Source organism: Octopus bimaculoides, chromosome 25 (assembly GCF_001194135.2).
Source record: "Octopus bimaculoides isolate UCB-OBI-ISO-001 chromosome 25, ASM119413v2, whole genome shotgun sequence".
In the NCBI taxonomy this organism is placed as follows: Eukaryota; Metazoa; Mollusca; class Cephalopoda; order Octopoda; family Octopodidae; genus Octopus; species Octopus bimaculoides.
In genome coordinates this window covers 5,535,133-5,543,759 of record NC_069005.1, presented here as the reverse complement: position 1 = coordinate 5,543,759, position 8,627 = coordinate 5,535,133, and the positions used below count along the sequence as shown (strand labels likewise).

The following is an 8,627-nucleotide window of genomic DNA, read 5'->3' as shown; positions in this document are numbered from 1 at the left end:
CGCTTCCCACTCCTCCGTCCGCAGATCCGACCAATCAGCGATCAGCCTACAGAAGTAACGTAGTGAAAGTTTTTAAAAAGAGGCGCGATCAAGATGGCGGAAGAGTCATTGGAAAGTGAGTTTGTTTGTTTGTTTAGCTCGGTCGTTCCATCGTTTCCCCCGCTCTTCGTCTCCCAAACCACCATTCATCATCACACCCTACATCCACCCAACACCGATGACCACTCATAATCGACATCACACGCCCCACAGCCCCGCTACACACTCCTTTACTTCCACCTATCCACTAATATCCACCCCTGTTTTGCCACTTATGGAGGAGACACCACTTTCTGTTATTATAAATATTACATGTCAAATCCGTCCATGCCCCGTCTTCCGATGCCCCTAAACTCCTCTTCTAACCCTACCCCGTCCACAAGGCCTTCATGGCTCTCCAACAAAGGCCTTATGTTTATATATTATACATATATTGATGTGGTGTTGTCTTGTGGGGCAGACATTACCTTAATTTGATGCCGTTTTTACTTGTTATTGTGTGTTTTTCTTGTTTAAATTCTCTTTCCTTTCTAATTAACCGCCTTTTAATTATCTACCCGTCTTGGTATTTCTGTACCCGTGTGTATACGTGTGTCTGTATATATGCCTATATATATATATATATATATATCTGTAAAGTATGTACTAATATATTAGAATGTATATATTTATTATACATACATTCTAATACGAGCACACACACACGCATATATATATATACACACATACTAATTATATACATATGCATACACATATAATAATAGACATACACTGCACATACATTCTTCAGCTAATACTCACCCACATAGATTACACATATATTACACACACACACACATGTATGTATATTTATATATGTATATATAAATGCATACACACATATACGTGTGTAATACTATACATATTCTATAGCTACTTCTAATACACATATTATATGTATGCACACACACTCGTATAACACTTAAATTCTATATCTAACCACACATATATACACACACACTTAATGCTGTATCTAACCCCCTCCCCACTTGCTTAATTCGATATCTAACCACACACAAAAGTGTGAGTGTATATATATATATATATATATATATATATATATATATATATATACACATAGTGTGTGTGTATATAATTCGTGACTGCTTTGTAGAGTTCTCGATACCTTTTGGGGTGGTGCATAATATCTTTAATTATCGCAATATCTTCGTCTTCCTTGTTAGTTTCCAACGGTATACACATTTCTCATGATACCATTCCGTAATTGCCTCTTTTTTCTGGCCTGTGTATATATATATATACATACACATATACATATCTCGATGTAGTTATCTACGTATCTATATACATACATGCAAAGCTATCAATCGCACACATATACGCACGCAATTATATAGACCTCCACACCTTATAGGAGTGCTTTTTTTTTTATTTATTTATAGATTATATTTGTTGTACTATGTCAGACTTCACTAGATATTTTTTTGAAATTACATTCTCCTTCCAGAGAGAATGTTTGTATTTTATATCTAACATTTCATCATATACGTTTGTGTGTGTGTGTGAATGTATATATATATATATATATATATATATATATATATATATATATATATATATATAAAATGTGCATATATACACACGTCAGTCTCGTCACGGCTTTACAGGGCTCACCGATGTGACTTGTCTGTCTAATCTCGCATTAATTAGTAAATTCATTCCCGTAATGCCTTTCCGTCAGCTGTGTAATCAATTTTGTTTAATTAATTATTGTTTATATATAACCCTTGCCTAATGTTAATCTTACTAAACCCCTTCAAGTATCGCCCCTCCCACCGCATCTATGTGTGTGTGTGGGTATATATAATTATATATATATATACACACACACACACACACATGTATATGCATGTATGTATACACTTTGGACCCGGACCCAAGTCCAAAGCCTCTTCTTTCCACCCTTTCTCTTTGGTTGTGTTTACATCATTCCACATAAATTTTCTGGTTGATCTGAGGAAGGCATCAATGTCACTTCAGCGTTATTCTCTCCTCTCGGGCTGTGAAATCATGAAATCCCAAGTGTCCTTCTTTGAACCTGGGTCCCAAAATCAGTCACATTCCTCTTACCCCTTCTCTCCCCACCTCCTTTTTGATTCCTAAGCCAAACCGTTATCTCCTATTTAGGGTAAAAGTTATTTGATGCCCCACACAACAACAACAACAAGCACCGTGGCACAGTTGCCCCTGTTTGCGCAAACCCCTCCCCTTTAATTCTGATATAATTTCGGTCTATATTTAGAATCGGTATTGCATGTTGATTGATTTCCTTTCAAGAGCACCACCACCCCTCAGCCTTTTAAATCGTACAGGAGGCTCGCTTGCTCACGATCTTAATGTGAATACTTAAAATATATATATATATATATATATAATGTGTGTGTGTGTGTGTGTGTTTATACACATGTATACTTGTGTGTTTATATATATATATATATATATGTATATATATATATATATATGTGTGTGTGTGTGTGTTTATATCCATATATGTTTGTGTATTTAATCTATACATTATATGTGTGTATATGTTCAATCTACTTACATATCTACTGAACCATGAAACCGTTATCAAAAGCTACCCGGCCGTGACCGTTTCAGTTCAGCCTTTTATTCTATTTCAGACACAGTGGTTCAAAGACTACACTTATCCAGTATCCTTCCTTTAATAAGGCAAAGTGTGTTTTGCAAGAGACTTGGCTGTTATTTCTAGCATGTACAATGATTACATAAAGGCTCTTTTGTTCAGCATATATATGTTTGTGTGTGTATTGGAGAATTAGACAGATCTTGATTTCTCTTTCACCGTACACAACTGGTTACATAATTTGTTTTTGTCGTTGTGGGCAAGCCTTGGTGGACCATTAATATACTTGTATGTGTATATATAATATATTCATGGTATATCACACACACACACACACACACGCATATATCATCATCACTGTTTGACACCCATCTTCCAGGCATGCATGGGTAGGATGGTTCACAGGATCTGGCCAGGTAGAAAACTCTACCCTAGGCTACTCTGTTTTGGCAGGGCTTTTACAGCTGGATGTCCTTCCTAACACCAACCACTCTACAATATATTATGATGTATAGATGTAATATATGATACATATGTGTGTGTATATATGTATGTATGCTGACCACACTTTTACTTAGCTTGATTTCTTTTTTGTTCAAGCCCAGAAAACCACTAGGGGTCTCGGGCCCCCTACCATCCTCTCTGTGAGTCCCAGTGTTTGTAGATCCTTTCTCACCACATCGTCCCATGTCTTCCTGGGTTCACCCCTTCCACATGTCCCCTCTACCATTAGAGATCAGCACCTCTTGATGCATAAGTATGTGTACATATATATATATATATGACACCCTTTGGTCATGAATGACCATGGGATTGCACCTAGAAAGTTACCCTCTGAGGAACAAGTTTGGCCAAGGTTGTTTATGGAAGACCAGCAGTTACCCATGCATACCAACCTCCCTTCTTCATGCCACTGATGTTATCCAATTGAGAGGCAATGGCGGATACAGTTTGGCACCAGTGACATCACAACTCATTTCTATAGCTGAGTGAACTGGAGCAACGTGAAATAAAGTGTCTTGCTCAAGAACACAGCCCAAAACACCTTCACATTATATATATATCACCATCCGAGCGTGATCGTTGTCAGAGCTGCTGACTGGCCCCCGTGCCGGTGGCACGTAAAAAGCACCATTCAAGCATAATCGTTACCAGCGTTGTCTTACTGACACTTGTGCCGGTGGTACGTGGAAAACAACATTCGAGCGAGGGCATTGCCAGTGACGCTGGACTGGCTCCTGTGCAGGCGACGGGTAAAAACGCCATTTGAGCGTTGCTGTTGCCAGTACCGCCTGCTTGGCCCTCATGCCGGTGGCGCGTAAAAGCACCCGCTACACAAACCAGTTCAAAGCTGTCATCACATACAACAGCCATTGACAGCAAGGACTTGTGTGCTGGAGCATTGTGTTGATGAAACAAGACCCCTTTCACCAGTTTTCCCAGGCATTTGATCTTGATAGACTTTCATAACTGCTTCAGTAAGTTGACATGACCATACCATCATTGATGGTATGGTCCTTTTGAAGCTAGTCAATAAACAATGCCTTTTGTGTCCCCAAAATCTTAGGCCATCACTTTCCTTATACAGTAATCCCTTGCCATATCGCGGTCCACCTATCATGCCTTCAGTACATCACGGATTTTTCTGGCTAATCATCATCATCATCATCATCGTTTAACGTCCGCTTTCCATGCTAGCATGGGTTGGACGATTTGACTGAGGACTGGTGAAACCGGATGGCAACACCAGGCTCCAATCTAAATTTGGCAGAGTTTCTACAGCTGGATGCCCTTCCTAACGCCAACCACTCATAGTGTAGAGTGTAGCTAATATATGTAAATTTATATTGCAGACTCCTCGGTTTATCTCGGGTTACTGTGGCTGATGGGTATTTATATTTTTTTAGATTTTAATTATTTCTGTGGTAAATAAAATAATCATTTTTATGCCTAGAAATTAATAAATTAATAAATAAAAATACAATACAATAGTGCACTGTATAACACATTAATTGAAATATATTAAAAGAAAATACGTAGATGTGTAACCAAAGAATCGCCCATACTGTATGGAAAACGAAATTTGGGAGGCAAAAGAAGAGAAGACACAGGTACTCCTAAGAATGTGGATAGAGTTTATAAAAGCTCAAATATATAAAAATAATAAAATAGATATATACAGATTATAAAAATAATAATAAAAAAAAATATACAGTACAGTACTGTTTCTACCTCGTGGATTTACACCTATTGATGGGGTTTTGGAATGTGACATCCGTGAGAGGCGAGGGATTACTGTAGACGAAACAACCTTGGACTTGTTAGGAGCAGGTGAGGAGTGGGTTTTTTTCTGCCGCATGGATTGTCTCTTTGTTTCTGGCTCAGAATGATGAAGCCAACACTTACCCTTCTGGGGTTAGGAAACATTCAAGGAAACCAGCTGGATTTGCTTCAAACAATGTTAAATTTTCTTGTGATGTGACCAGTCTGGTGCACTTTCAGTTGTCAGAAAATGTGGTGCCCACCAAGCAGAAACCTTCATCATGTCAAGTTCACTGTGCAAAACATTCTCAACTCTCTCATGAGATATGCTGATAGCATTGGCTGTTTGATTTACAGTTAATTACCTGTCATCCATCAGCAGGTGGTGAACACAATCGATGTTTTCCTCATAGGTGGCAGTTGCAGTACATTCCAACCTTGAGTCATCTTCAAAACTCTCCCTTCTCTTCCTAAATTTATCTGCCCCCTTTTGCACTGTTGATAAAGTTGGAGTGTCATCTCTTAATGTAGCAACTATGTCCTTGGAGGTCAGCCCCTTTCTCTGCAGGTACTTGATAACAGCACAATGCCAAATTTTGTTGATTTTTCAAGAGAAGTCGCTACTAATTACGTTTGAAGTGCTCTTCGTACAATCACACGTCTGTTTACCTGTTTGCTTGTCAGTCATTTTTACAGTGTGTGGAATTGTAATGGTACCAACTATAACTACAGCTGCAGGCTGACCAATTTCTTATTAGTGAGTTTCATAGATGGAAACTGTAGGAAGCCCATTTTGCACATCACCACTCACTAAATTCTTCTTCCTCTGCCTCCATTTCCTCCTTTCATGCTCTTGCAAACTTACTCACCCTAACCAGTATTTTCCTTGGTCTTGCTTATGACTATTTGAGCGAAATGTTGGTATGATGTTTACATTGCTTGTTGATATTACAACTGGTTGATTTGCACTTTGGAAAACTTGTGAGCACAGGGGAAAAAATTGCCTTATTTGAAAAATAATTAAATGGTGGTGATAGGAAGAGCACCCAACCACAAAGATGCTGCTTCAAATGTGTGTGTATATATCATCATCATCTTTGGTTAGCGTTGGCTTTCCATGCTAGCATGGGTTGGACGGTTTGACTGAGGACTGGCGAGTCAGATGGCTGCACCAGGCTCCAATCTGATCTGGCAGAGTTTCTACAGCTGGATGCCCTTCCTAGTGCCAACGACTCCGAGAGTGTAGTGGGTGCTTTTACGTTCCGCCGGCACAAGGGCCAGTCAGGCGGTACTGGCGACGGCCATGCTTAAATGGTGTTTTTTATGTGCCACCTGCACAGGAGCCAGTTCAGTGGCACTGGTAACGACCTTGCTCGAATGTTGCTTTTCACGTGCCACCGGCTTTTTATGTGCCACCAGAGCAGGAGCCGGTCAGCAGCCCTGGAAACGATCACGTGTGTGTGTGTGCTTATTTACATTTACATTGTATGAAAATCCTTTCAGGTGAAGGTTGGGTTGTTGTCACACATCAACAAATTGTCTTTGCTTTGATCATCATCATCATCATTTAACGTCTACCTTCCATGTTGGCATGGGTTGGACAGTTTGACAGAGGCCAGTCAGGTAGAAGACTACACCAGGCTTCTGTGTCTGTTTTGGCATGAGTCTTATAGCTGGATGCCCTTCCTAACACCCTGCATCTAGCCAGCAGGGTAGTACCATTCAAAGTCTAAAATGATGCAAAGTGCATTGTGAGCAGTGATGTATAACGTGATAGTCTGGTCGGTCATGTGATCATGTGATATACATACATCTACATGCACACACACACACACACTTGCTTTTCTTGGTAACTTAAATATCTCATTCATGTACACACACACACACACACACCCATACGTGTATATATATATATATATATATATATATATATATATATATATATATATATATGTATGTATGTATGTATGTATGTATCATATATGTTTATATGTATCATATTTATATGTATGTATATCATATTTATATGTATCTATGTATATATGTATCATTTATTATATGTTTAGTTTAACCTGATACAAAATCTGTATTTATTTGTTACCCTCCCCCACCCCCTTCACTGAATATTTCCTGTGGTCATGTACTGACCTACTTATTACACACTGTACAGTAATTGACTGACTGACTCCTATCTTACTGTACAGTTGCAATAGCTTAACAGCTGTTCCTTTCGCAGAATTAACTTTACAAACTCCCCCCCAGTTATTTTAGTATAAGCGCAATTATATAGCGGGCCTCCTGTCCCTATTATTTAGAGCACAGGTGATATTGATATGAAGGTGACTGATTGTTTGGGAGTGGGGATGGGAAGGGGGTGGAGCAGTTAATTCATTGATTGATGTCTTTATTTTCAACAACAGTATCTACTTTGAAAAAAGAAAAAAAAAGTGAAGGCGCATGGCTCAGTGGTAAGGGTGTCAGGCTCAAAATCATGAGGTAGTGAGTTCGATTTCCAGACCAGGCTGTGTTGTGTTCTTGAGCAAGACGCTTTATTTCATGTTGCTCCAGTTCATTCAGTTGTAGAAATGAGTTGCGACATCACTGGTGTGGAGGTGTATCGGCCCCTTTGCCTTCCTCATGGATAACTTCGGTGGCATGGAAGGTGGGTGCTGGTATGCATGGGTAACTGCTGGTCTTCTATAAACAACCTTGCCTGGGCTTGTACCTCAGAGGGTAACTTTCTAGGTGCAATCCCATGGTCATTCATAACCGAAGGAGGTCTCTATCTACTTTGACATCTGGCTGTTGTGAGTTCAATCCTCAACTAGATTTGAATTTTCTCAAGAAATGGTGGTTTGTATATTTACCGTTGTGTATGGTTTGTATATCTACCTTTTATTTCAATACTTTGAGGATAGGAGCCCTTCTTCAGGAAATTTTGCAGAAATGGTATTGTGAGCAAACTTCTCTAGTGTTTCTGTATTTTGTTGCTGTTCTTTCATTTCTAATTTTATTATTTATTTTCTCCCTCTTTTTCTCTTTTCCCAGGTTCCTCGGCGAAGGCTTTAGTTAGCCTAAAAGAGGGTAAATATTAAACACATTTCATTCATTTAAATTTTTCCCCACTTTAAAAATTTTTTTCTGGTCTTATCTCCATCTTCTCCCTTTCTATATGTAAACTGTCTCTGTAATGTCCTGCTCATTCTGATACCCTTGTGGCAAATAAAAGAAATTATTATTATCAGGGTGGCGAGCTGGCAGAATCGTTACGAAGCCAGGCAAAATGCTTAGTGGCATTTCCATCTGTCTTTATGTTCTGAGTTCAAATTCCGCCACGGTCAACTTTACCTTTTATCCTTTTGGGGTCAATAAATTAAGTACCAGTTACGCACTGGGGTCGATGTAATCGACTTAATCCCTTTGTCCCTCCTTGTTTGTCCCCTCAATGCTTAGCCCCTTGTGTTGATTTTTCCAGAATTCTGAAATCGGCCACTATTTTCAGAACAACCTAATAATAATAATAATAATAATAATAATAATGTCCTTAATCACAAGATCACTGCAGAATGTAAAACATTCCTTTTGCTTGTATTGTTTATGAAGTCATTACCTTTTTCTTCTCATTTTGTTTCCAATTTTCCAGGCAAAGGCTGCTACAGGACGCCTCCTCGACGAGGAA

General features: G+C 39.0%; 1 long non-coding RNA gene across 1 annotated transcript; it reads left to right on the top strand.

Moving 5' to 3' along the window:
- Positions 1-15: 15 nt before the first annotated feature.
- LOC128250783 (uncharacterized) lies at positions 16-8,627 on the top strand. The gene is made up of 3 exons (XR_008266763.1): positions 16-115; positions 7,997-8,032; positions 8,592-8,627. It is a non-coding gene; the product is annotated as an uncharacterized LOC128250783 (long non-coding RNA).